Source organism: Anastrepha ludens, chromosome 5 (assembly GCF_028408465.1).
Source record: "Anastrepha ludens isolate Willacy chromosome 5, idAnaLude1.1, whole genome shotgun sequence".
NCBI lineage: Eukaryota > Metazoa > Arthropoda > Insecta > Diptera > Tephritidae > Anastrepha > Anastrepha ludens.
In genome coordinates this window covers 71,632,296-71,659,914 of record NC_071501.1, presented here as the reverse complement: position 1 = coordinate 71,659,914, position 27,619 = coordinate 71,632,296, and the positions used below count along the sequence as shown (strand labels likewise).

At 35.4% G+C, this 27,619-nt stretch overlaps 1 non-coding gene across 1 annotated transcript; it reads left to right on the top strand.

Annotated features, from left to right (window-relative positions):
- Positions 1 to 10,038: 10,038 nt before the first annotated feature.
- On the top strand, positions 10,039 to 10,112 carry Trnar-ucu (transfer RNA arginine (anticodon UCU)). Its single transcript has one exon. It is a non-coding gene; the product is annotated as a tRNA-Arg (tRNA).
- The last annotated feature ends 17,507 nt before the right edge of the window (positions 10,113 to 27,619 follow it).

Sequence of the window (27,619 nt, the reverse complement as noted above, 5' to 3'; positions counted from 1 at the left end):
GATGCTTGTATACTTGTGAATGAAACTGCGCCACTCTATGTCCCGTTTTGAACATGTATGGAGCTGTGTGTGTTTCTTCAGATCTTTTTTATCTAAAGACGCAAACTGGTAAGTCGGTGCTGCTTCACAATAACTTGCAGTATGGGCAGCAAACTCGTTTCCAGTTATGCCAGAATGACGAGGCATCCAGAGGAATTTAGTTTTATTACTACAACTGGTGCATATGACACGTATTTTAGAAACTACTCTGGTGAAATTATATACATACATTGCTGGCGGCTTTCAAGCAGGAAAGTTTTCTTTTAGTTGTCTGCTGGAAAAATTCAAAATGGCATTTATATTTGTAGATTAAGGTGCCTCATCAACGAAAGTTGTGTTTTTTCCACCGGAATTATAAAATCTAATATAATTATTTATTTTAAGACTTGCGCCAATATATTTCGGAAAAAATTTAAGATTTGTAATACCTATTAATATCGAGTTTTTATAGATAAAATTAATTTTTTTTAATATTTTTCCCGAAAAATTCCATTAGATATATGGAACGTTTACGCTTAAAATGTCTGCATAAAAATGTTTAAACACTTTATCAATTTTGGAATTTTTTAAATCGGTCTAGGTCAAGTACATTTTAATATAATATTTTTGCGAAATATAACGGTGGATGACTGAAAATATAATACATTTTATAGTCCTATTGGAAAAACATTAGCGATTTTTTTTTGTATGGACAATTCTTCCAATGTCGTATACGACTGCTTCTAAAATCTCACTGGAACTTTTAGAACAAAATAATCTTAATGGAAAACAAAAACAATGTAAAACATTGTAAAATATACAGACTGGTTGGAATTTTTTAAATCGGTCTATTTCAAGTACATCTTAATATTTTTGCGAAATATATCGGTGGATGACTTAAAATATAATACATTTTATAGTCCTATTGGAAAAACATTAGCGATTTGTTTTTGTATGGACATTGATGCATCCCAATATCGTATACGACTGCTTCTAAAATCTCACTGGAACTTTTAGAACAAAATAATCTTAATGGAAAACAAAAACAATGTAAAACATTGTAAAATATACAGGCTGGTTAAAAAGTAAAAGGTGGATCATTTTTTTTGACATCGTTCCTAGCAGATTCGAACTCTACATACATTAAATTCCGACGAAAAGCGCCCACCAGGGCATAGCTCACAAAAGAGTTTCAAGCCCTCAAATTTAAAAATAGGCTATATTTAAATAATATGAAGATTATTATTGACCAAAGAATTATGAATGTTATCTTCTAAAGGGTGGTTAAATTTTAAGGACCGATGTTGAATGTAAACCACACCTAAATGTCAAGTTTTTTTTGCATTTCATCTTACATTTTTCAATTTCAGACTAACTAAATTTGAACCATGGGAAATACATAATCGAGCAACGCGTTAAAGTTATTCAGGCTTATTATAAAAACGGGCGTTCAAATCACAATGCATATCGCGCACTTCGTGATTTTTTCGGTAAATTTAATCGTGCATGCTCGTACAGCTCGTATTGCAGAAAATTTTGCTGCTGTTCGCGATAGTATGGTTGAAGAGCCGTGCACCTCAGCTCGTCGTCGTGCCCACAGTTGCACCTCTCACGCTCGTCGTTGATGAACATTATGCATGAAGACTTGCATTTACACGCTTACAAGGTGCAATTGACTCAAGAACTAATGCCTCTTGACCATTTCAAGCATCGTCAATGATCAGAATGGTGGCAGGAAATGGCAACAGTGAATGACAAATTTTCGAAGAAAATCATCTTCAGTGATGAAGCACATTTTCACCTCAGTTTACTCGTTAATAAGCAGAATTGCCGCATTTGGGCGAATGTTAATCCAAGAATGATTGCCGAAAAACCAATGCACCCACAAAGAGTGACTGTTTGGTGCGGTTTATGGGCCGGCGGCATCATTGGTCCGTATTTTTTCCAAAATAAGGCCGGTCAGGCAGTTACTGTGAATAGTGTTCGCTATCGTGAGATGATAACGAACTTTTTATGGCCCGAATTAGAAGATATGGATGTGGACGCTATGTGGTTTCAACAGGACGGTGCCATTTGTCACACAGCTAACGAAACTATGGCTCCTTTGCGCGAAAAATGTGATGGCCGAATAGTCTCACGTCGCGGCGATGTCAATTTGCCGCCAAGATCATGCGATTTAACACCGCAGGACTTCTTTCTTTGAGATTATTTGAAAGAAAAGGTGTGCGTTGATAAGTCAGCAACAATTCAAGAGCTAAAGGATGAGATAATTCGGCACATTAACGGCATAGAACCTCAATTATGCCTCAGCGTCATCGAAAATTTGGGCCATCGGATGGAGGTGTGCCGGCGAGGTCGCGGCGGCCATTTGGTGACCGATATTTTGTTCTATACGTAATTAAGCCATACCAATATTATCATAATATAGAGAAATGACAATAATTTTCTAAAAAAAAACAAAACCGGCCCTTAAAACTTAACCACCCTTTATAATTTAAATTTTTACTTGTACATTTCTTGGTACGAAGAATTAATTTTTGATATCATTTTTGTATTTAAAGAACACCAAATGACGCTAAAAAGAAAAAAATAAAAATATTTTTTTAATATTGTAAAAGACAAAGTGAGGTACCAGTTTTCAAAAAAATGTTATTATAAAAAAACTAAAAAAACAAAACAATGTAAACAAATGTTCAGCTTAAATTCGGCGGTTTTTTGTTTTTTTTTTTTAGCTGAAATCGAAATGAAACCAATCTGAAAAAGGGATGCTAAATCTAAACGCGGCGGTATAGGCCGTGAAGACAATCCACGTCAAGCACGTACGAAAACAGCAACAACACCAGAAACCGTAGAAAAAATACAGGAAAATCGTTGAGTGACTGAAAGAGATTTAGTAGAAAACCTAAGCATCTCATTGGGCAGTGCAAGTAATATTTCGACTGAAGTATTGGGTTTCAGAAATCTCTGAAATCACAAAGAGGACAGCATTCGCTAACAATGAAACAAAAACACGTTCAAGTGTGACATTTTCAGTATCATCTAAAGCATTCTTGAAAAGATGAAGAGGATTTAGCACACCAATTCATCAGCATGCATGAGAATTGGGTCAATCAGCATAAAAAAAAAGGCTAAAGAGGGGTGTGAACCTGGTTCTTTGGCTCCGAAACGAGTTCGTGTCCAGAAATCGGCCCTAGGAAGTGCTAGCATTAGTTGAAATGCGAAAGTAATTTTGTTTGTGAATTACTTGTAAGCTTACAAAACAAAAAATTCTAAATATTATTGTAACCTTTTGGACCAACTGAAGGTAAAAATTCGTGAAAAACGGCTGAAAAAAATCCTTTTCATCAGAGCAATGCGAAGCGCAACAAGAGCATTTTGGCAATGGCTAAATTTTATGAATTAAAGTTCGAATTCTATGAGCATCCATCGTATTCACCAGATTTGGCCCCTATCGACTTCCATCTGTTTCTAGATCTAAAAAATGCATGCGTGGAAAGCGTTTTACATCAAATGATGAGGTCATAACATCTGTGGAAGCGTGTTTTGTAGGCCCTCCAGACTCTCATAAATTGGAATCTCATTTGAACAAGTGTATTGATGTTCAGGGAACTATACAGAATGATAAAATGTATTTCAAATTATAAAATTATGTTTTCCTTATCGAACCGCAAAACTTAATAAAAAACATTTTCCCGCTTCTCATTGACCTTATATTCTATAAAGTGCAAGGAATTCAGAAAAAATATAAAATTAAGTAATACTTGTTTTTCTGTTTTTATAGTCATTTACGTGTTCAAACTTTTTGAAACAACTTTGGTGAGGCAGGCTGGATTTGGATTTTGATCATTACATTTCCGGTCTCTTATCAGCATAACCATTGTCGCTATTAAATTCTGAAGCTGGTCTAAAATATTTCAGCTCTTTTTCTTTCATTAATTTTATACCGAATTTCTGTCTTTTATGGCTCTTGCACAGTGTAATTGAAAGACTTAACAAATTATTTTTTTCCACGAATCAGCCTACCAAAGTGAAGGTTGGAGATGAAGTATTATAAATTCGGTTTAAAATCGTATAGTAATAATTCCAACGATTGCGCTCCTGCCGCCCAAATGCCATGAAATAATGGCGTATGGGAAATTTAAGTGCGGACCAGGAAAGACAACAGTTTGTTAAGCGTCGAGATCTGCACATGAAGAATCGTTCAGCTGCCGAAAAAATTCCAAAGCTAAATTATTTAAAATTCTACCACTTCAACTAGTTTTTATCTCTTCTAAATTACAGATTTCCGGTGCATTAATTTCCAGCTGGGCAATAACGAAACTTCCTCCCTTTTTTGTCTAAGTTAGCGGCTAATTCGGTGGTTGTTGCCTTTTTCTAAAGTCAATTGCTGCCACCGATGCTAATCTGCATAAGTTGGTCAACGATATGAGGGCTGGCTCTCTGCACAATCACCAGCTCAACCCCAAATCTACACACACACACACACGCAAACGGAAAACTTTTGACTGACCTAGCACGAAAGAACAAAATGAATTCTACTTAAAAATGCGAAGATGTAAATTGTCAAGTTAGTCGCCTCGTTGCCATAACCAACAAATATTCAGCATTGATAACATCAACTGCCCGCATCGGAAAGCACAGCAGGCAAAAGTTATTTCACTCAATGTGTAGCCACAAAGTCTGTGGGTGGAAATTTCTGGCACACAGGCTCATCGAGGGCGTTACCACGCGTTGGATGGCAGTTGTTCAAGCGTACGTATGTGTGTGTGTGTGCATGTATGTATGTATGTACCTATGTATATATCCAAGTAGCGTTGATGGTTCAACTATACGGCGATAAGCAGCATTGATTACCAATATATTTGAATTGAATTGAATTGAAAATCAGTTACTCAGAAATCACCAAACAAACAACAATTTTTGGCCATCTTAGGGATATTCTGAATTCAATTTGTGAAATTCTTACTGTTTATTTTAATAAGATTTAACGCACATATGTTCGGGGCGTAATACTGGTAAGTACCATATGAACAACAAATAATATGGAAATTTTTGATTTTTCTGTCATAATATGAAAGTCCCAATACAGATATGGAAATGTTGTGCAAATATGAAAATTTGTTGTAAACTCCGTTAAGTGCTTCATAAATTCACTTGCGTGTCCATTTTCGCATAACATTTATTCGCACTTTGGTGGTTTGCCTTTGCTGCTCTTATTGTTGTTGTCATGCGTACGTCTAAAGTGTTGATGTAGTCACAGTTTATGATCGATAATATTTGCATTATTCAATTTTGGCAGAAAAAGCGAAGTGGCGTTCACAAAGTTTTGTGGGTACTTTTCGTACGCTTTTATTTGTTTGTGGTTTTCTGAGATTTCCATCAGTCCAAAAATGGATATTTACATTTACATTCATTTTTAATGTTGGACCATTTGTCTGTGTGGAAAAGTTTTGATGAAATTTGTCAAAAATTTGCGCTACTTAATATTTGGAATTAAATGCAAAATTATGTACATAAAAGTTTGGGCAGAAAATCGCGAATTTGTGAAAATTATGAATTTCAAAAGCCAAACAAATGAGCGTTTAATGCAGTCATGCCAAAAGTTTAAAACCTGTAGAGTTATGCCCGAATTTTGTAAGCGGATCTCATCTCAAGTCACTAAAATTGAGAAAATATATTAGTGACTCTTTTTGGGACTTGAGACGATTTTGCTATTCAGTAAGGGAAAGTCACAAAAATTTCACCAAATACCATGGTGAAAATAAATAGCGATAGTCAACTGATGGCACGTATCGGCTAGAGATATTTAAAAAGCTTAGCAAAAATTCACTTATCGATTCCATATGTAATGGAATTTTTTAAACTCATTTATCAAGCGAAATTCTTCATCAAAAACATAAAGAATATGAATATTACTAAGCTCATACAAAATAACGTGTTTAATTTATGTTTTATAAACCCTTTACCTGAATCGGTTTATCAACAATTTAATTGAGACAAACAAAATTAATAATCGATAAATGTTGAATTGCATCTCTATATACATTCCGTTGAAATGAACGAGCTGGGGATTCCGCTCAAACTTGTCAAGTGGTTTGAGATCTTGAATAAGTTCCCAGCAGAAGGATATCGGGAATCTAAAAAACCTCCTGAAAACGTCTTCTTCCAGAAGGAATTGGTCTTCCGTGCTACGTAAACTAGCCGGAATCCATCTACGCATATTTCTAAAACGTCAATAAATACACAATTATTCGTGTTTTTAAGAAATTTTTACCCAAAATATATTACTTCGCTTCATTTTCGCGTTTTTTTTCGCAATATATATAAAATAATTAATTCCTCTTCCATATTTTTCGATTTATGAGCTGTGACTTTTTTTTGAGACTAATGACGTGAGATTGCTTACTGAATTGCAACTAGTCTCAAAATCAAATTTGACCCCGAAAAGTATCAATTAGTGACTTGAGACTGCTTACAGAATTCGGGCATTAATTTAATATTTTAAAGTGAGATAGCTTTATTATAATATTACTTTTTTTTATGGTTTTTGATTTGTATTTATTTAGTTTCTTAATTTCATTTATTTATTTATTTCAAAAATTTATACAGTAAATATCTACTTATTATGTAAATAAATGACTAGTGGCACTGGCTACAAGGCCTTCGGAAGGAAAATTTTCGTTTGTTTTTTTCTTTATAATAAATATTAAACCCACCAATTGACCTCTTTTCGCCCAACCTTCACGAATGATGTAATCTGCATAGCGCAGATAATTTTAGTTTCGCCTCTCTGCGAAAAAGGCAGGAGCTCGTTGAGCATCGAAGTCCAAAGTTATTTAGCTGCACACAAAAAAAATCCATCCGCTGCATGAAAAGCTGGGAGTGGAGAGGAAGTTCGGGTATTGTGGCATAGGGTCAGGGTGTGCGGTGACAGAATTGGGTTGTATATTCAAAGTGTCGCAGTGAACGGGTCAACAACGTGCGTTCGCAATCAAAGCGTGTTCTAAGGTCAACTGATTCGTTCATGGGTGCGAAGGTTTCGGCAATAAGTTCCATGGCGAACATCGAAGAAAATATTGGAGTAATTCCGTACGGTAAACACCATATTTCATAGTGCTGAAACCCATTTTAATTTAAGTGGAAGTGTAAATAAGCAAAATTGTCATTATTGTTCACCTAAGTGAAAGAACCCACTATTAAAACATCCAACATCTTCAAGCCACTTCGCAGTCCCAATGATTGGTTGAACGGTCGGGTGTGCATTGCAAGCCAGTGGAGTAATTGAACCATATTTTTTGAAAATCGTGGGAGGCAGGCAAATTTTTTTGGACGGTGTCTCTTATCGCCGCACGCTGAATGATTATTTTCTGCCAGTAATGAGAGAATATCTTTCAGTACACACATATGGTTTTAGCAAAATGACGCCGCGCCGCACACGGCTATAGAGACCATGGCGATAGTCCACGATTTCTTCCCTATCAAACTGATAAGCTGTTTCATTGACTTATCCTGATCACTCAGGACGCCTGCTTTAGCCCTATGGACTTTTTTCTGTGGGAGTAACGCGAAAATAAAGTCTATGAAACAAACGCAGAGAAACTCTGAAATAAACGCAGAGAACTACCGATGCCAGATCCCAAGAGTATATCTAATTTTTATTAGATTATTTTGTTATTTGATGTCTACAGCAAGTGTACATGTTTTCTTGTAATTTTATTTTCTACCTATTCGAAAAAAGTTAAATATTAGCTATGAAATACCTCTCAATGAAGTATATCTATTCACAAATAAAAAAGTTATTAGAAAAATTTCGCATAACCCAAAAGGCACAAATTGGAGACTAATGCGGTACAGCATACCATGAAAAGCAGCACTTCATGTTTTTACTTTTGATTTTTTAATAAATAATTTTTGAAGTTAAAAAACTCGTATCAGTTTCATTTCTTTTGAGATCGTTGAAATTAAATAGAAATAAGAATTCTTAAGTAAATAAAAATACGATTTTTTCCATCCAAACTATATACATATTGACCTCTATATCATTGATATCTCAATACCATGGGACAGATGCTATCAATGTACCCTTCCTCGCATTTATGGATATGTAAAGGGTTTTCCAATAACAGGTGATTTTTTCATAGCCCACTATTTCGGTAGTTGTCACTTCTGAACCTGTCATTTTTTGATATTTGACAAGTAGAAACTACCCCGTTAATAAAAATGGAATGTTAAAATTCACTAGAAAATCCTCTCTATCCTCAACGTGTGACTGTTTGGTGCGGTTTATGGTCCGGCGGAGTCATTGAACCTTCCTTCTTCGAAAGTGAAGCTGGATCAACAGTTACGGTGAATGGATTGCGCTATCGATAGATGATTAACGATTTTTTATGGCCAGAATTGAATGGCATTGATCTGGACAACGTTTATTTTCAACAAGACGGCCCTACGTGCCACACAAGCAACAAAACCATTGATCTTTTACGGGAAACGTTTACGGACCGTGTTATCTCTCTAAGAGGTAATCACAATTGGCCACCAAGATCTTGAGATTTTTTTCTTCGGAACCACGTGAAAGAGAAGATCTACGCCAACAGCCCAGGATCGATTCAAAGTCTCAAAGATGGAATTCGTGAGGCTATCGAGGACATAGGGCAGCCACTTTCCAATTGGGTTATGGAAAACTTCATGAAAAGGATATTGTCCTGTAAGCGTGGTCGTGGTGGTCAGTTGTCTGATGTTATTTGAGTTCATGTTATATGAATAGCAAAGTAACTCCTCTTATTGTAAAACCCTTTATGTATCGAAAATCAATAGTCATAGGCATTTTTGTGCCAGAAGGGAATTTTAGTAAGTTCTGTTGTTATTGAGTTGATAATTGACCAATCTCTTGCCCCACATTTTATTGCTTCTCAAAAAGAGATCGTTAAAAGAAATAAATTGGACCTGTACACAACAGACAATAGCAAAGTGCAATAAAACGTGATGAGTGAATCAATATCTGCGTTCAGGAGGACTACCGATAATAATGGATCACTATAAACGCGGAATTTCATAAACATTGAAAACAAGTTAGGTTTGCATCAAGTTGGGAATTCGCAACGAGCATTAATGAAGAAATTTCCGAACCGCAGCTTCGCAGATTCTTCTGTGTCAGGCGTTAAAAAAGCACGGATTCCTCAAAAACTGAGAAAAGATTGCTATAGACTCCATCGTGTCTGGGGACTTTATCAGTACACTTAAACTTACACCCAATGCAAGAAAATGCGTGTACCATCTGATGAATAAGCAATTCCATGGGCAGTGCACGCAAAAGCAAGTCCAAGGAGACAGAGTTTAGGTTAATGTTTAAGGTATGGATTCTTCAACCTATATATCCCTAATGGTTTGATCAACAAGGAAAAATACGTCAAAGCTCTTCATACTTTCCTGTTGCCGTTTGTTGAAAGGAAATGAATGTGCACGGAAGAATTTTGAAACAGAAAAATTCAAGGCCACACACATCCTTACTTTAAAAGTGGGAGAATTCAAGTTCTGTGGCGGCAGTTTTGGGGGATCGTGCTGCTGTTTTGCTTGGAATTCTGTTAATATTTCTCAGAACATCTGAGCACAATATTTATTATTTGTTTTTTAATAAAATTATAATATATATTTAGTTGAAATGCCCTTTGAAGAAGATGTGCATGTAAACATATTGAGTTGAGGTATTGGCTTCTGTACAACAAAAAATAGTTTTTATTTCGGTAGCACGATATTCGAATTAACGCCGTTATTGCTTGCAACCACAGATGTAAAGATGTATGTAATTATGTACTTACCCCAGCATGAAATGAAAACATCTGTGTAATCAATATTGATCTTCCAAAGGTATCGATGCGTATGCAGCTGCTCGTAGTTGTTTGCACTTTGTTTACTTTTAAAACAGCTGTAAAATTTGTAAGCCCTTAAAAAATGTAAGAGACTGGTTTTGACAGTCAAAATTTTTTTAAAAATTATTTTGTTAACTTCTGACTCTTTCTAACTGGCCCTTTGGTGCAGTGGATAGCACATTGGACTTCTAATCCAAAGGTCGCGGGTTCGATCCCCGCAAGGGCTCATATACACAGAGTGTATATTTTTAAATTCATTTATTTAAGGACAAGATGCATTTAAACCAATTACAATAATATTAAAAATATCGCTCAGATTCATGCCAAGGCTCAGATAAATCGCTTCTACTAAAGTTTAAGACATTGCATTTTTTTCACTGGTGTTGCCGAGGAGTCACGCATTATGAGTGGAAAGTTAGGAGCTTCATATTTTATTCAAAATTTTAGAGATGCTTTTCATGTGGTTAAGAGTTATTTATCAGCTTTGCCTACGGTTACGATTTTTTAATGTTAAAACAAAGAATAGGAAAAAAAATGTAATATGTTACCGTTGCCGTTGAATATATTATACGTAAGAGGGCGGGTTAATAAGTCCGTGACTTTTTGTATTTCTGACCTCTTTACTCAAAAAGAAATACTGCTCCTGTCAACAGGCATCCGTCAGTTGACTCCTGTCAAAATTTGAACGTGCTGCGTCAGTTAGTTTGTGTTTTACAGCTAACTTTATCAGACGCCACGAAAATGTTAAATGAAAACATTAATATTTAAGGACAGACGCGAAATTTCGCATCAACGATGTAGGTTGTTCCAGTTGAGTTGAAGCTTCTGAGCATCCACTGAGTCCTTAACAGAAGAGACAATTTTTAAGTAATCCGCTAAGAGCAAGCATTAGAAAAAGTAAAACTTTTGCTTATGTCATTGATGAAAATGACAAAAAGAAGTGGCCCTAAGATGGCCTTGAAGTAGCAACAAAGTGATTCGGTAAAACTCCATCGATTTTTACCTCACAGCCTTTGACCGTCAAATATGACTTAAATCATTGAAGAAATGTCGTGCAAAACTTTGTCAAATGTCTTGGAGAAGTCAGTGTAAACGCAATCCCCTTTAGTTCTTTAGAAAATGATGGCATACAAAATAAGCAAAACCAGCAAGATTAGTAGCTATAGAATGGGCAGTTATAAAACCATGTTGGTTGGGGTTAATTCAAGATTTAGCAACAAAATAAATTTTGTCCTTTACAATGCATTCAAACAGTTTAGAGATGATTGATAGCTTAGAAATCGACCTATAATTACGAACAAATTTTGTTTTCCACTTTGAAAAAAGGTGAGATGATTATAAACTTCTAATCATTTAAGAAGTACCCGTAGATAGAGATTTATTAAAAAAAATCTCTAGAGAAACTGCCAATGCTGGACACTTCCTAAGCCAAATAGCTGAAAGACCATCAGCATCTGTATGTGACGACGGTTTGAGAGGAAGCGTTCCCTTGTAAATGTGATCAGATGAGATGTGCAGATTGGCAAAATTTAGATATGAAGATATATCGTATGAAAAGTCAGAGGATACCTCATCAGCTTAGACATAATTAGGCATAAAGAAGTCTGCAAATAAGTTAGCTACATCGGCAGGTGTACTTGCAAATTATTATGTACAGGTATACTAGAACTCGACTTTTTGATTTAAAAAAAATTCCGAAATGACCTTGGATTAGCTTTAATGTTCCGCTCAGTACAAAGTATACTAGGGCGGGTCGATTTAAAAATCGCTCATTGCTCTGTGATAATCGTATTCTAGGGATCAAAATAAGAAACTTTGCCGAAGGAATCTAAAACGAATTCTGATGACCCCCAATTTGGATCGAACGAAAAATCCCACTTTGACCCATTTAGAGTGCTCCAATCGAGTCCAAATGTATGACTGACCACCACTAACTTTCCATGCCCACCCATGCCAGTGGCACACCCCCTGGAACTCCCCTGGGGGGTTCCCCATACAATAATTTCAAAATATCACCATTCTTGGTCTTTACATGAGAAAAGAAACTAAAAAGTTCGACCCAAATTGGGGGACATCAGAATTCGGCAAAGTTTATTATTTTGATCCCTAGAATATGATTTTCACAGAGCAATGAGCGATTTTTTTGCCTCCCCACAAATCGGCCCGGCCAAAAGTATACAGGTTTGAAAAGCAGATTATCCAAGGGCTTAAATTGTTTTTTGAAAATACTTGTATTTTACAAACAATAACTGATTACTAGTTGATTAAAGTTTCTTGAGGTATTTATTTTTAACATTTTTTAATTTCTTGACTTGCTTATTGTGCCAGGGATACTTATAATAGCTTTTTTTTGTAAAGAAATATTATTAATGCCACATTCATGCATTTTTTCTGATTTTTATTTAAGTGTTTCTTACTTCACACCATTGCAAAAAAATTGCTTACGATATTCTGCAAATGGTTTTAAAACTAAAATGTCTTTTTAGTTTTGTAAAAATTATAACACTTGAATTAAAGAAGTAACCCATCGGCAGATTGCGCGCTCAATTAGTCGATGGTACAAATTGTCATTCGTTTCCTTCAACGACTGTTCATGATGTTGTTACATACTGCTTCATTTTTTTTATTTCCTTGAAATAATTTGAGCAAATTGTGCTTAATAAAAAAATAAAAAAAAAAATAAAAACTAAAAATAGATTGGTCACTAAAAAAAGTTTTGGACAACATGTCATGTAACCAAATTAATTAGAAATGATCTAAATACGAACTTTCTTAAGTATCTCTGACTTACATCTATAGAATACTAGCTTTAACCCGCGGCCCCGCTCGCGTAGGAGTAGTTTTGAGGGGTTTAGGATATGTATATAAAAGTATTACAAGCATCCGTTGCTATGCCTCGTTGAATAAAAACAAAACAACCAATCAGAAAAATATCAAGCAAAATTATTTTTATTAATTTTCTTTATCAAACCGTTTTTGAACTTTGCATTTAGGGTCATAGTTGAACAGCTTATGCGGATTATGAAGTCTAGAGTCTGCTATAAATAGTGGGAAATAGGAAAAACTAAGATTTTTTTAGATTAAATTTAAGCAAATATTCGAGTGGTGGCGCGGCTTGGGGGCTGTGGGAAGGGAGTTCCAGTATAAAAACATGCCTATAACCTTCATTGGGTGAAAATATGAATGCATACAAATTTTTACGTCATTTGGTGTTGTCGTTTCGTAGTGATGCGCAGACAACGTACAGACATTCGCCTTTATAGTATAGATTACATTAGGCCAGTACATATGTATAATATAAGGTGGCGCAAAACTAATCATCCAATTTTGTTTTGGAATGACTTTTTTAGTAAATAAGAAAAAATTTGTTTAAGTGACGGAGATTTTTATTTTTATCTTTAGGTAGTGCTGGCGGATTTGTAAAAAGATCTCGCAAGCCTTCACGAGTTGTCTATAACAATAACAATCTTTTGCCAGCAATATCCTTCAAGGATGAGAAATATGTTGATCCTAGGCACATTTGTCGAGTCCTGCAGATAGCACGGCAGTAGCAAAGTAGGTGTTGCCAAGTACCCCTAGCACTCAGTACTCCACCCTACCCGTCAGTATCCAACCAATACTTTGCAGTCTTTCCTAGGCAGTGATAAAATACAGTTTGCAGTTTCTGCATTCTGTATTTCTGTTTCTGTATTCCAAATCCTTAGCACAATTTTGGCAGTTTTGTATGAGGTTGAGTGACCCGTATCGACAGCGTTTCCAGAACTAGTTCTTCATTTAGTTCCGTTTTCAAAAAGAATCTATCTAATTAACAAGTGTCCAATATAATTGGTGTACAACTGCATTTGCAAAATTCATAAGTCTTTCGATAGAGTGAATAATTTCGCGCCACTGGTATATAAATATATAGCAAGAAAATTTCTATAAATTGTGCATAAACCAGTATATCAAAAAATCAAATTAAATTCTCTTCGCACTTAACAGACAATCAACGATTTAAAAAATCCTTTGCCAACAAATCAATTTTAAATTTTCAATGCAACAACGTGCATACATACAACGCAAAAAAATACCATAAATGTGATACATATTTCAGCAAGAAAAATGAGTAAATACACGCCAATTGTGTCAATTACATGAACATGCACCCATACACACACATGCACACACACACACACAAAGAGTGGACGCCAGTTCGAGAACATAAAATAGCAGAACTTTCTCACAAATACGCCGATTCGATGTGAGTGGCTTGACCTTTACGCCATGTAACACAACAGCAGTAGCAACACCCACAGCCCCAGCTACAACTGCAGCTGGAAAACTATAAAATACGGCCATGACCACTTAGACGAGTTCAATACTTTTTCGTGTTATTTCTCAGTGAGTGCAAATAAACTTTTATGGCTTTCAATTTCAAATTGATTTGTTGGCCATTGAGTAGTAAAATGGCGATTAAATTCTGCTGCAAACTTTACAACTGCGTTAAGCTCGACTGTGAACTTTTAGCGCGCGCCTACTATTAATTTTCAAGTGGAAAAAAGTTGAATTTTTCTCCCCAAAAAAGAAAATAAAATAAATAAATATATGAAAAACAGGAATGAATAGAAATACTCTGCTGTGTGTTAGTCCTTTAAAATGATGTGGAAAATTCAGGTATTTTTAGCTCGAATAAGTAATTAGTTAAAAATTCACACAAATCAGCACCTTGAAACAGTCATCAGCGCACACAAAGCAGCTGTGGAATACTTAGTGCTTGTGCCATACATACGTGGAGCATTCACTTATGAGTATAATCCATTAAGCTACTACAGCTGCGTGTAATTTGTTGCATATGTATGTACATGAATTGCTTTATTGCCATTTGCTCGAGTCACACTGCTTATGAGGCACATGGAAATTCGCTCCTCTGTGTAATGAGTATGCAATTAATTAATTTCATCATAAGCACAAACGAACAAATGAGACCGTCGTAAGCAGGAATTAGCAAACATGAATGAAACACAAAAGGAAAAGAAAATCTGCGAGAGTACTGGCACGGGATATGGTAATGAATGGCTTGCTTCCTGCGCTGTATTATAGGTAAGTCTGTATGTATTCTATACATGTAAGCTACTTGCAATATGCTAATGTGTTATGGCCATAATATTGTTAGTACGGTGCCGTGCTCCTCTACTCAACACTGTACTATTCTGCTCTCCTGGACTCACCTCTACTTTCACACATTTGTGTGAGCTTGCATAGGAGTGTCGCTGGTGCAATTTCTCAATAATTATGTATGTGTTTGCACTTATGTATGTACGCATGTGTTTATCAATCTTTACGCACAATTTATTTGTGTGCGGCCATTAGCCTTCGGGTGCCAAGCGGATTGGACCACTCAAATGTATCAGCAGCTTCACATCTGTACTAATGGTACGATTAGTTTGAGGCTTTCATCCTCATCTGCGTACTTATTGTTTGGCGGTAATTGGTAATTTTGTGCTTAATCAGGTTGAATTGTTTGCGGTACCCCAAAGGCGGCGGGTCAGTATTGAATTAAGAAACATTTTGTGGTCTAGACAAAAACAAAACAAAAAAAAATTAATTATAAATGTGCAATTTTATGTGGGAAAATTAGATGATGAATTAACGAAGATTTTGTGTGAGGAGTTTAATATAAACGAATTTGTTGTGTTTTATAACCTTCAACATAGATTTGGTGAACGAAAGAGTGCGTAATGCTGTCCGTTAGCTGCCATTAGTGGGTCACAACTCACGATGTAGAAGTATAAATTTTATCGATTCCTACTGTACTGCAGAAATTTGAAGGAGACATATTTATTATTTTATATAGGGTGGGCCTGGTAAAATTTGCTTTTTGAATCGGCTATAAAAAAAAAAAACGAATTAATACAATACTTTTTCAAACTTTTTTTTTATTTGAAGATTGAATATTGTCATTTATGAATGAAAAATAATATCGTTCAAATGACTGCCACGACTGGCTTTACAGTAGGCCATTCGATCAACCCAATTTTTAAGCACATTTTCGATTTCCTGGGCAAAGTTTCATGAATGGCAACTTCGATTTCGTGTTTTAAAGCATCAATCGTCTCTGGATGGTGCGCATACCATTTGTCCTTAACGGCTCCCCACAAAAAATAGTCCAACAGGCTTAAACCACAGCTCCGAGGCGGCCAAGTGATATCGGAATTTCGGGTGATTATTCGGTTTTCAAAAACGGTAGCCAAAAGTTCGAGTGCAACTTTGGCAGTGTAACAAGTTGCACCATCCTGTTGAAACCAAATGTCGTCCATGCCATCCTCTTCAGTTTTTGGAAACAACTCGTTGAACATGTCACAGTAACGCTCGCCATTTACTGTAACTGCGGCTCCTCGCTCATTTAAAAAAAAAAAAATGGCCCGATGATGCCGCCAGACCAAAAACCGCACCAAACAGTGACTTGTTGTGGATGCATTTGCTTCTCTACAGTAACGTGTGGATTTTCTAAGCCCCGAATCCGAAAATTTTGCTTATTGACGTAGCCACCGATCTGAAAATCAGAAAAGAAGAACAAGACTCATCACTTTGGAAATAGGTTTTCAATATTTCCCAATTTTGTTCAAGCGTAAAGCGTCCCATTTCGTAAATGTCAAACCTTTAAGTAAATTATGAACACATTTGTATTTTATAAATATATCTACCCATATAACACCCTGTTGCATTATTATAAATGGACAATTATTATACTTATATTTTTTATTGTGTTTTAGGGAAAATATTTTTATATGCACTGTTTGGACAAGTTCATATAAGAGCAATAAAAATAATATCATTTGTATTAGGTGAGAAGAGATTAGACAAAGATAAATGTTGCAAAATTATAAACGCACTTTGAGGATTCTTTGAAAATTCGTTTATAAATTCTCTCCCTAGTAATCTGTGGTATTTCTCTTCTTTTCAATAACTTCAAAGATTCTGTTCGGCGTTGCGTGTAAAGGAAGTCCCATGAATGGAGAAAGGCATCTTTCAATTTATTCTTTGTAAAATACTGCTTATTTGCTCCACAAACTAGAGGATATTAAGATCTGGAAAGTTTTATGACCACTCAAGGCGATACATTGTTCAATAAAAACCAAATAAAAGTGCCATGAGTTGAATGACAGGCTGCATTATTTTACTGGAGAGCAAAGTTTTCGCCAGAAAGCGCATTGAGAAATTGTAGCAATTTATCTGAAAGTAAGCCTATGCATACTTCGGAGCTCATGCGCTTTCATTGAGCTTTCGAAGTGTACTCACAACTCCCTAAACCATTGGAGATCCACCAGCAAAATTTCTTTTTGAAAAATATATTGAGTCTAAACGCAAATCTCTCCGATATTTAATCAGCCCATCTGGCTCGTTTAAGTTAAACTTCTTCTGATCAGGATCTTCCCTCATCTTACCTGAAACAAAAGTGGTAAAATTTGGAAATCTTATACATTTTTGAAAAGTTGCTTTATTTATTTTGAACTACCAGACTCCAAGACGTATTACAACGAGAGAAGGTTTTCCGTCTCATTTTGTGGTCAGCGATAAGATTTGGACGTGGCTTCGGTTTAAATAACTTAAAACTCCCCGAACGCTTTCAAAATCGACATAATCTAGCCCATTGGTCCCATACATCCTTTTTTTTACGTAGTACCTTTGCACAGTGGCTGGCCAAATTATTAGGGACAGTCACAAAAAAATATATTTGTTGAGTATTTGGCTAAAATGATTAAATTAAACACGGATTTTTTAATTAAATTGCATTTAATATGATAAGAACAACATCTTAGAAAATTGTAAATATAATAAATAGTAAAAAATACCGTTAACTATAGTAAACAAATTTTAATGTGTTAGGGGAAATGTTACTTCTGACGAGTCAATATTTTGTAACATTTCCCTTAGCCACAATAAGGACTTCTAAGCGCCTGGGTTGTATGCACTGTTTGGCACTTTTTTATTTTAGGATTATGATGTCAAACCTCTATCCGCTTTTCTGTCAGTCTTACCTTGATAGTTATCATTTCTTTGGCAATCTCAGCTTTGGTGATCTTCCAAAGATTTTCTATGAGACTCATATCAGGAGAATTTCCCTGCCAAGGTAAGACTGGAATGTTATGGTCTTTCAAGAACTTGGCAACACTTCTGGCTTTACGACACGGCGCCGAAATGTGCATAAACATGAAGTCTTCACTGGAACCATTCCCTCAGCGTCGGCAGTAATCGATTCGTGTTTCATTGTCCCCTGAACCATGTAGAGGCGTCCAACAATCTTGGCACGGATAACTGAACACACCATTATTTTGATGGGACGTTTAACTTTCTCCACGATACAGTCAGGGTCGTATTTCTCCCCTGATTGCCTTCTGACTAAGCCACTTTTGTCGCTTAGAATTTTAAAAGAGAGAGAAACACACCTAAAAAAATTTAATATTGTAATGTTTGGAAATAATATCGAAATTAATGTTTATCAATTGTTAGTAGGCAAACATACCTTATTCCAATCTTAAATGGGCATTTGGCGGTGTTCCCGAGCCCAGGCTAGTCATTTCCTCTTCATGGCTTCAGTCAGGAGAGGTTTCTTCACTGCTTCATGCCCTATCAAGTCTTCCTCTCGCAATCTTCGCTGCACAGTTCTTTTGGAAACGGATAACTAAACACCTAAGCCAGCTGAGTTAACGAACTAGCGCTTTTTTCGATTTTCCAAACATATGTGTCGAATTTTTCTGTCTGAACGTGACGTCGTCTTATGTTTTCTTCCGCTGTTGCCTTTTCTCTTAGGCGATAGAGGCAAGTTTTTGTCCAAATTTATTTTTATTCCAGAAGTTTCTGCTATATTCTTTTGGGAGTGAGTGGTGTGTTGGAGAAGTGTTTTTATTTCAGAGATTCCTAAGAGAAACGTCACATACCTTACCCATGCTAGAAGATCTAAAAATCCATAAATACAATTAATTATAACAAAGTTAATGAAACGCAATTATGTTTAATGCATCAAATTAATAATACTTACGTTTTAACAATATTTAATAGCACAAATATAAAAAGGAATTTGCTTGAAATCGTTAAATTCGTCTTACACTGTTTTCGGGTTTTCGCACGAGGGTCGCACAATATTTAAAAATGTTTAGTAAAAAAACTTACGTCCCAGACCTTCCAGCTACCACTTGGAATATGAGCATAAAAAACATACAAACAACAAATACATACAAACATAAAAAACATACAAACACAAATAATAAATTTCATTAACACTTTAACCACTTAAATTGCAGCCAAGTGCATCGAAAGAAAGAAAATAAGCAAAAAATGTGCTGTCCCTAATAATTTGGTAACCCACTGTACTGCGTCATGCGAATAGCTTTTCCCATTTCTTGATGTTTATTATTTGTTTTCGTTCACGCTGATTATTTCTAGCTCCATACTTTTCTTTTTTAATTACGCACTTCTTCTTATTACACGGCCTTTTTACCATTTCTGTAAGTTATGTATCACGCAGCAATTTGATATAAAATGGCAAAATGCTTTCAATTTTTACATTTGAGTTATACATATTTGTCTACTCTCTTCTTACCTAATAAAAATTATCTACTTTTTTTTGCTTCTTATGTAAACTTTTTCTCTTAACCCGCTTGTGCAAATAGTACAACGATAATTATTTCACTTGATTAGCTTTTTAACTCATGTCCTTTGTCAATTTAAAAACATTGCCATTTTACACTTTGAAGCAATTGTTTTATTTATTTTTTAATGAATTTAATTACCTTTATTAAATTAAAGATATGAATTTAGACCGAAAGCAGGACTAACTTCATTCTAATACTATTATTATCTATCTTAGGGCTAATATGTCTCTGAAGATCCCATTTAAATGATAGATTATAGATATTAAACTTTGGGGAAGAAAATTCCAAAGTCGCAAGCACCAACAACTGTTTTCCTGACGCCAGTATTTACGGGTTATATTTCCTCTTCTTGATTGGCGCTTATGTGATTTTGGTTGAGCTTAAGAAAGCGCGCCTCGCGACTGCGCCAATTCTTTCTCTATCTGTTATTTCCAATGCAGAGTAGACCTTCTTTTTCTCCACTGCACTTTTATTTGCATATTTTATCTTTTTCCAAAACACTTTAAGGGACGAGTCATCGCATGTTCTCATCGTCCAAGCAGCTGCAGCATAAGATAGGACGGGAATAATGAGAGACTTATTTAAAGTTAGTTTTGTTCGTTCAGAGAGGATTTTACTACTCAGTTGCCTACTTAGTTCAAGGTAGCACTTGCTGGCAAGAGAGATACTTTGTTGGATTTCAAAGCTGGCATTATTATCGATATTAAAGCTGATTATTATATAATTGAATCTTTTTAATACTTAAAAAATCATAACTGCCCACAGTGATGTGGGTGCCCATACGCGTGGGTGCCAACTGTTTCTTTGATGACAGGAAAATCTTTGTACGCGCATAATAAAAAAAATAAGCATGAAAAGGTTAAGGGAATTCCGATTGTTTCAAATATTAAAAAATTCAAGGTAATCAAACAAAAAAAACCTATAGAATTTTGCAAAAACAGGCTTTTCAACCACACCACCCGCAAATATTCCAATTTCAATACCAGCCGCAATATCACAATACCACACGTGTATTTTGGTTTAAAAAGTGTGTCAATTGACTTTTCATGTTCATTGAAACAGAAACACAAACAAATCTATCTTCCCGTATGAACATTTGTATCTAAAATGCTGAAAAGAGAATAATCAAGGGAAAAGTACTGCGCTCAAATGATTATTTTACGCTGTGCTATCGAAGAATAAACAAACAAACGAAAACCAGCAATAGATATAGGGCCCATGACATTTTCCATCTTAATCAAAGTGCTTTGCACAAATATGAGTAGAAACCCTGAAAAATTACAAAGGATTATGCACAACTCACACGCGCGCACACACCCACACAGACATACGATCGTATAATTCAACAGCAGAACAATAAGTCATAAAAGTAATACAGTCAAAAGAAACAACAACAACGAAAACAATAACAACAGCAATATCAATACAGGCCAGAGTAACTGTAACGTGAGCAGGAACAAACCATAATAACAATAACAATAGATGCTTTCCATTTCAATTCAACCGGGCTATTCGGGTCATGTTCTTCGATTTCGATGAACCTTAAATATGTTGCTCTCTGGTCAAAATAATGAGACACGTATTTTTTTGTTCGCCCGAAAAAAATTTTTTTCAAGAGTTATCGGCAATTTTGTTTTTCACCTCAAACTCGATTTTTTTTAATTATATAAGAAAAAATTTTTTTTAAATGCCCATAACTTAGTCAAAAATGAACCGATTTTAATAATTCTGGGTTCAAAATGATCGTAATTACTTACACAAGCGACTTCATGTAGAAACAATTGCAAAAAAGTAGTTGAAAATTTTTTATTTAGCAAAAAAGAAAAAAAATTTAAATTTTTTCAAAATTCAATATTTCAAAAAGTGTATTTTTTTTTTTTTTATAACTTTTTCCAAATCAAAAAAACATCTCAAACTTTAATTGAGCTGCATGCCTAGTAGCTAAAATGAGTTGTTTTTGAGTAATGAATTTTTGAGTAAACACCCTGTTTCGCACTTTTTGTTTTTTGCAAAATAAAAAATTTTCAACTACTTTTTTGCAACTATTTCTACATGAAATCACTCGTGTAAGTAATGACGATCATTTTGAACCCAAAATTATTAAAATCGGTTAATTTTTGACTAAGTTATGGGCATTTAAAAAAACTTTTTTCTTATATAATTAAAAAAAATCGAGTTTGAGGCGAAAAACAAAATTGCCGATAACTCTTGAAAAAAATTTTTTTCGGGCGAAAAAAAAATACGTGTCTCATTATTTTGACCAGAGAGCAACATATTTGAGTTACATCGAAATCGAAGAACATGTCCCGAATAGCCCTTTTGAATTGAAATGGAAAGAATCTATATAAGAAAATTCTTTTTAATTGCTCATAACTTAGTCAAAAATAAGCCGATTTGAATGATTCTGGGTTCAAAATAATCGTAATTACTTACACGAGCGACTTCATTTAGAAATAGTTGCAAAAAAGTAGTTGAAAATTTTTTATTTTGCAAAAAACAAAAAGTGCGAAACAGGGTGTTTACTCAAAAATTCATTACTCAAAAACAACTCATTTTAGCTACTAGGCATGCAGCTCAATTAAAGTTTGAGATGTTTTTTTGATTTGGAAAAAGTTATAAAAAAAAAAAAAATACACTTTTTGAAATATTGAATTTTGAAAAAATTTAAATTTTTTTTCTTTTTTGCTAAATAAAAAATTTTCAACTACTTTTTTGCAATTGTTTCTACATGAAGTCGCTTGTGCAAGTAATTACGATCATTTTGAACCTAGAATTATTAAAATCGGTTCATTTTTGACTAAGTTATGGGCATTTAAAAAAAATTTTTTCTTATATAATTAAAAAAAATCGAGTTTGAGGCGAAAAACAAAATTGCCGATAACTCTTGAAAAAAAATTTTTTCGGGCGAACAAAAAAATACGTGTCTCATTATTTCGACCAGAGAGCAACATATTTAAGTTACATCGAAATCGAAGAACATGACCCGAATAGCCCGGTTGAATTGAAATGGAAAGCATCAATAACAGTAATGCTGCGTGTCATAACAATACCTGCGCCGCTGAAAGCGAACAAAATTACAGAACTGAAATTGTGGCTGCCAGTTTGCGTAGCAGCGGGAGATAATGTATTGCACACACATACAAACAGACATAGGCTCCACATGTAGAATGCTTTGCGCTTCAGCATTGGGCACATGATTGAAGAGGCGCCCACAATATACACACACCCGTACACATACAAACATGCGTATATACAAAAACACACACCTGTCAATAAATTCAGTTTCGGCATACGCCCCACAGCTCCGCCGGGAGCTAACAGCGTAACCTTGTCACTTAATCGAAATCACAAGGCGACGCCATGACGTATAGCCGCCAATATTTGTGAGCTGCCAATATATGTAGCCACATAAGCGGGTATGCATAAATTTACATTTGTATGGCTGTATGACACAGATAAATATCAATGATGCGAGTGAAAGTCCACACATGCCAGATACGCAGACGGTTGTGGTGTAGCTTTTAGCCATGTCTCCTGGTTGTGTACACAATGCCACATTGGGCACAATCACATATTTCCAGTACACAGCTAATTTCACACCAATATATAAACACATACATATGTATATACCCATTTGGGCAATCAGGTGCGTGTCTGACACATTTCAATTTATTTCGACACATTTCGCTTGGTTGTCTGCTGATTTTCGCTTTGATTAAACTTCCTGTACAAGTGTGAGTGTCGCGTGTTAGACTCTATTCCGTAATGATGGTACACAGTTCAGAGACCATCACTTTGGAGTATACGCTAAATTAATCGATCACACGGTAAACAGGTTGCTCCTAAAAGCAGACTATCCCACTTCCAGTAATCAGTCAGCTATGATTACTGTGCGCAAACCGTGATTATCATTTCCGGTTAGAACTTTGAAGAAAAAAATTACTTTACAAATTTTTTTTTATGCTACTTATACTCGTACTATATAAAGGGCAAACCTCAATTCTTCAAAAAAAAAAAAAAAAATAATGGGCAATAAAATTATGTAACTCAGAAGAACTCAGAAAAACTGAGAACTCAAAAGAACGGTTAGAACTTTGGAAAAATTCGCTTCACAGTTGGATTGTCTAAACATTCTATGTATTTTAATGAATAGAATTAATATGAGGAGGCAAATTCGTGAATAAGGAGTATGTAGAGGAGATGAGTTATAATACATCAGCACATAAGAAAAAATATCCCTTCCCAAATTCATGTTACTGCTTTTAGAATGTTTAAAGCGCCATATGATATGGACCATAGAGAACACTAATTGAGCCCAGTTAGTAAAAATGCGATGCAAGCGATGGTCATTGTCCCCAATTCTTGCACGAGCTGTATTTTATAGGCACATTAGCAAACCCGGCCCGCTTCGCTGGGCACACTAAAATAGAAAATATATGGTTTAGAACATAAAAGATATGGTTTTCATATTATTTATTTCTTTATTCTTTATTCAAGCGCTTTGGCATAAACAATATTTTTTGTTTTTCTATTTGTTTTTGAGTAAATATATAATGTTGTTGGCTTCCCAATACATGAACAGCCAACGTATAGTTGACCATGGGTGAATAATGGTTCTTCTAAATTCATCCCTCATATTTCTAATGTTTGCCCTTGTGATTTATTGATAGTATTAGAACGTCTTCATTCTTGAATTTGCCAATTAAAATACTTGCTTGTATAGGCACATAAGTCAAGATCCTTACGTCAAATGTTCCACGTAGTCGAAGAAAAAAGGCCAACAGGTTGAGAAAAACGACGAGTCGACATTTCCGTGTCTTCTTCAACACTTCTCTCTACGAACTTCGCAAACAGGGGTCGAATCATCACATAACCGAACGTACCACTCGTCACTCAAAAGTGCATATTTCATACCATCACAAAGTCGTATGTCAACGTAACCGATCGAATTTAACTAAAGTTGTAAAAATATATAATTAAATATGGTTTTTGTAATAAATTTATTAAAAGGCGAATTTTATTAAAATCAACCCCATCCATAAAGATGTCATGGAGCCAACAAAGCCAGCAATTAGAAGCTCTGAGCGATAAATTAGGGAAATAAGTAGATACCTGCAATTTTGAATTTTGTAAAAGAGCTAGAATAACTAACCATTTACATATTTACGCTGTGTTTCCGAGTGTCAAAGGAGTGTCTTTTCTCTTAGCCGCCTCCTCACTATTTTTTCATCTCCATCCCCATCACTTTCATTATAACCCATATTAAACAAAAAAGGCGGAGCCATGGTCGTATTTTAGTTGTAGTTATTAAATTTGACAACAGTTTTTACAGTTCCACGTCATTGTGACCTAAAAGTATGAACTAAATCATTGTGGAACTTGAAATCTATTGTGAATCGAAAATAAGTTACGATCCGTCTGCATTCGTTGATTTGACTGCGATACAGCTTATACGATTGACGTATGACGTCATTTTTTCAGAGTAAAGTCCCTCAAGTTGGAATCTTACTGAACAGAAATGCCAACAAATTGTACCATTCTCAGATGTCAAACCCTAGTTATTGATATCGATAGTTCTCATTCAGCTAAAAGTACCCTTTATAAGCTGAGACAAACAAAAAAAATTTAGTTATAAACAATGGCGAAAGAGCTCTGGTGCTATGAGTCGCAGTACAACTTACTCAGAGCTTAAAATCATCTGGGAGTATTTGCGCTGTTCTGAAGAGATGGTTTATAAAGCACTGGCTATATTCAGAAAAAAGGTAATGCGAAATAAGGCAAACGAGCCGAGAGAGAAAAAACACTCTTAGAGAAAATAAGTAGATATGCAGAACATCATACTTATGTATTTCAAACAATTATGAGAAATCCAGGCTGCTGTTGACCAGAGTACATAACATAGTTTTTCGACAAAAATAAATGGAAATGTTGCTCGTTCGAATAAACTTAACCATATCGAAAAAAAAAAAATTTGTTAATTTTTTTCCGTTTTCTAAAAGAAATAACTATATGAGCCAACCTGTCTATGTAATATAGTATTGGTACATACTTTGTTGGGTAGTTAGCCGAGCTACAGCTCCAATTTGCAACTTTTTGTGCCAATTTATATGCCCAACAAATGGAGGGACTTGCTTTTTTCTGCTACCTCCGAAAGGCAGTTCGATTTCTATGAGGAGCATTTATTGGTAGAAATGCACTCATCGGCTTGCCATTGTCTAATGAGGTGTTTGTGGGCGGCGATCATAGCCGAAAGGGTTTATACGCCATTCGATTGCCTCCGGGTCGAAACACACAGCAGGCGTGAAACATTCTAAGCCCTAGCAGCTTAATAATATGGGGCAAAGGCATAATTAAGTACAGGCGGAAAAATTCTATAAAATTATCAGATCGTACCTGCTGTTACAATTTGTGTGGGCAGTTTCCAGTTTTAACGAAGGTTTACCCAATAGTACTCGTATAAGGAGATAAACTTGGACTCTCAAAAACAAAGCTCTGCCCGTCCGTTTGCCTGTTTAAGTACCCTTGTTTACGAAACGACTGGCCAATTTTTTATGGAGCGTAGTTTGATTTGAAAAACAGGTTTTATTTTATCAAAATAAGTTCTCAGTCTTTGCCTAATACGTCCCTTCAAATGGAATTGTGGATAGTCTGAAATTTTTCCAAACACCCAGCATTCCTTTTAAAGTCAATTGAATGGAATTTATAATGATAAGAAGGGGCAATCGAGATTCCTTACTTCTTAGGTCTGTCTATGAATCTTAGCAGTTTGTCGATAGAAAGATAATGTAGTTCACCCATCTGTAATACATCCGACCCAAAAATGTGCCATCGAGCTCTGGTGACAGCCGGACAGTGCATCGACGGCCATTTCTTCATATAAGACAAACGAAATATTGGGAGTGTCGTACTTAGGTTCTCTACCGCCGACTGGGCAGCTCAACAACGCGCTGAAATTTTTTTAAATTTTTTATCAAAATCAAACCTCCGTTCGCTTAACATTTTGAATACTGTGTGAGGGAAAAAAGTAATGCTCATTGATAGGATTTATAGATTAAGGGCTTAGCTTCGTAAAGAAACAAAATTTCTGTTTTTAAAGCGACAGAAATATACTGGGGGTATACAAAGTATATATACACGCCGAAGTGGTCACGGCTTATGCGAAGATTTAAGGGCGGTATTTTTTCGAAAATGCGGTAGAAGCTGCGCTCATTGTTAGTGGTTTTTATCCAAAAGGGTCCACTAGAGTGTGCGTCTATGGTGGAGGTGCGACGCTCATTTGATCGAAACTCTATTTCACTCATGATGAACTGCGGCATTATCACCTAAAATTTTTATTTTATTTCTTTTATTTTTATTTTTTGCTTAACTTGACAGTGCGAGCGCTCTTCATGAAAACCCTCATAAATTATATTTTCTAAGTGCCCAAAGATAGATTCCTTCCTACCAAATATTTCGGAAATTTCAAACAACTTTTATTCATCAAAAGTAGTGCTTTTATTTTATTACTCTTTCATGCCCTTATCCCGTGAACACAAAAAGCTATTGAAATAGGAGAGTAACACTTTTGTTATTCTTTGAAAGCAGCCGGCAACATGAAAATAATCTATTCAGCGGACAACGTTGAGTGATAAACAATAGCGCAGCCCACCGCAGATGACAATGTTTTTGACAGCTTTCAATGCTAGTATAGGTGGAATAGCCGCTCGGAAGTGCTCTACTTGACGATGGACAAAATCAAACGAAAAAACAGATAAAGCCATTGATAACATCGGCATTCAATACAACTCGTATTGAAAGCATAAATTTGGAAGTTAAAAAAAATTCTTATATTGTCAAAACCCCCACATTGCGCCGAACGCTTTCCTGGCGCCCTACCTTCAGCACTCACGCACGCATTTTACACACACCATTAACTTTCAAGGATATACAACGTCAGCGTAATGAGCACGCGCGTATTCATAAATTTGAATAAATCACAAAGGCAAGTCAACTCATCTGTGCCCGGCACAATTCAACATACCCATATATAAGTAGGTGCAAATGGATTACACCTACATACATACTTATAAGTCCGAGTATATGCTGATGATAGCACACGCATTG